The sequence below is a fragment of the Rutilus rutilus genome (assembly GCF_951802725.1).
Source record: "Rutilus rutilus genome assembly, chromosome: 11".
NCBI classification, from domain to species: Eukaryota; Metazoa; Chordata; class Actinopteri; order Cypriniformes; family Leuciscidae; genus Rutilus; species Rutilus rutilus.
Window position 1 is genome coordinate 39,677,927 of NC_140216.1, and position 3,104 is coordinate 39,681,030.

The window sequence follows — 3,104 nt, forward strand, 5'->3', positions numbered from 1 at the left end:
CATGGCCATCAGCTCTGGATCTGACTCGACTAACGCTGACACTCCCGAGGGAGGCAACGTAGTCGAATCCTCATTTCCAGAGGAATCAAGCCCGCCTTATGATGCTGTGAGTGACATGACACCATCTGCTGGAGTCCCGAATGAAAACACTGGGTCCCCGAGAGGAACCAGGCACACACGGAAGCCCCACGGTTTGCGATGTGGAGGGGGGCGTGGCCCGAGGAAAGCTCGTCGGGATTATGCCACACCATAACCCTCAGATCACCCTGGCCACCAGCCAAAGTATCCCTCTTTGGAAGAGATAGATTGGGGTGTGGCAGAGGGGACTCTCACACAGAGATCATTGAGTCTCGATCTATAAACATCGCGATGGTCATGTTCCCGCAATGAAAACATGACTCATCCACGAGCGCTGCCGAGCGTGATTAAGCCCAACACGCAAAACAGCGCTCGCGACCGTTAAACAGATGAGTCACGCGCCCACATCCAGTAATACACGGGCGAACCGTCTTGAAAAAGACGTGCCGCGTGCAGCTCTTTTAGAGAGAGGAAAAGCTCAGCAGAGTGCTGAAGCGCCCAGGGAGAAACACACTCACTGTCGGCAGATCACTGCACAGATCAGCAGCAGGCAATGCGATCTCGCTGGAACACGCCATCACACAAACACACTGAAGAGCCGCTCGTCTCGTAGAGTGAAGATGATACTTGGCTTATAGGAGTGAAGAAAACTCTTGGCTCCGAAGCGAAAACATATCTGCATGTTGCCAGCGTACTTCCTTATATACCCCCTGCGGTGGGCGGAGATACGCTATGCAAATTCCGCAGACCCATGGCATTTCATTGCCATTGGCTCGTTTTATATACTCGAAGATGACAGGCTTTCTAAGCGAAACCCCAATCGTCGTCATCCGACGTAACTCGGAGTGACCACGAAAGGGAACTCAGAGTTTCCCATCTCAGGGTAAGTCAACTCAGAGTTCAAGTTTTAACTCAGAGTTGGATGAACCTCCTTTCTGAAACAGGCCCCAGGTCGTTTCTTAGTGTTATCAGACATGTCATAAGTTGCAGTGTCGTCGCTGTTGAGTGCAAAGTCAGTATGCTAGACGAGGCGAGAGGCTCGGGAGCGCACATGCAGGTCACGTCACTGGATTTCGTGGTAAATCCAACCCGGCACCTTCACATAAAAATAAGAATACTTGCTTTCCGAGGTAATAGCAAAACCCGTAAAGTGGATCATTTTAATGTGAGATTACAACCCCTTCACACACAGGCAATAAAAAAAGGATTCGTTTTAGTAGAAAAACTACATACAGCACCTTTAATAAACAACTATTATACTGCTTTTGGATCTACCTATTTTCCCGTGTGTTCCCGTGACAAAAAGTGATTTAATAACAGAATAACATAAAGAAAGAAACAAACAGAAGAGCATCTTCTGAATAATTTGTGAAAACTGCAAAATAATCTGTTCTGCAGATGTTCTGCAAATCTTTTTGAAAGTTGTTTTCTCTGACTATCGAACACATGCTGTATTCATATGAGCTGAGAGAAATCTTCAAACCTAAACATCATGTTGCACTGTCCAATTAACACACACACACACACACACAAGACTCATTTATTTATTATACTGCACATTTAACAACTCATTATCCAGAGGCACATTTATGCATGTATCAGACACTTTAGTCAAAAAGACTTACATTGCATTCAATCTATACATCTGATCCCTGGCAATCAAATCCATGACTTTAGGTTTGCTCACACCATGATGATGATTATCAGGTTACAGGATACCTGTATCACTATAGTGTTCCTGTAGCTCAGCTAATCATGATGCAGCATAATAAAGCAAATGTTACGAGTACTAAAAATAAAAAATAAAAAAAAGTGTAAAACTGTGACATTGATATTTTAGGCCTTATTTGCAGCTGCTTGTAATATGCATTTCAAATGAGTCTCCTAAGAGCCCTTTTGTTCAGACCACAATATCTTGATGCTTTGAAATGTTTAAAAAACTCACTCGCTGAACTGGGGATCTGTAAACCTGCTCAATCACTCCAACTTCACTCCATTAGCATCATTTCTCTTCTGACCTAGGAAAGATACAGCAGATTATACACTATACAAACTTCATCTCGAGTACATAAATATGTTCTTGTAAATGTTTATGCTAAGCTTGTCAGGGTTGGGTGTGATGGAAGAAGTGAGGACTCAATCACAGGAATGAAGAGCTTTTATTAATAATAAAAAATAAAACAATACAAACAAAAACTACCCCGAGGGGGGAGACACCACACCACACAAACATACAAGGGTAGAAATACGATGACGAACCAGCACAGGACTGCAAACACAAGAAGAATAAATAAGGAGCAAACAAAGAGAAACAAAGAGAAAATGAATCAATAATCAGGCAACAAGATGGGCAGGGCTAGACTAACAGGAGAGCACAAGGCACACGGAAACATACATGACAAGCAATGTGCTCACAACAAACATGACTAAAACAAGCACATAGCCAATACAACAAATCATAAGCCACATGTTCACACAAAACAGGACAATAGAAAGCACACAGTCAGCTTAAAACACAAGCTGCTGCTACACACACAGCACAAGACAAAACAGATATGAAAGCATGCGGGTGGCCAGTGTAAATATGAACCACATGCTAACAACACACACTGACAGAAGAGCTATACTCGACAAGACAGAGCGCACGAGAACGAGCGAAAGCTCCTGTGCTCACAGAAAACAAACACGCCGAGCATGAGTGTCCGAATCCCGACAGAACCGAAACCAAACTAGACCGAAGTGCCGGGATCCAAACCTCACACTCCGCACATGAAACAAGGTTTCAATGAGGTTTCGATGATGTCACATTTGTTTGATAAAAGTATGGAAAATGTTACCTTGTAGTCTGTGTTATCACATTAAATTAAAATAGTGAAAATAATCAATCACCATAATAAACATCACTTTCACATTGTTCACATATTTCTATGTCATACTATACTGTCAAACTGTTAATTTTTTTTTTTTTTAAATATCTTTAAAAAATAAAAAAATAAGAGATTTAAAGCAATGATCATGTTGAATAA

The 3,104-nt window shown here is 42.3% G+C and overlaps 1 protein-coding gene across 1 annotated transcript in view; it reads right to left on the reverse strand.

The window, feature by feature from the left end:
* Positions 1–1,606: 1,606 nt before the first annotated feature.
* The window catches only part of LOC311300267 (zinc-alpha-2-glycoprotein-like), a 6,368-nt gene continuing 4,870 nt past the window's right edge, over positions 1,607–3,104 (reverse strand). The window contains exon 6 of the mRNA XM_084424441.1: positions 1,607–2,096. The gene's annotated coding sequence lies outside the window, so the exon portion shown is untranslated. The remainder of the gene's footprint in view (positions 2,097–3,104) is intronic.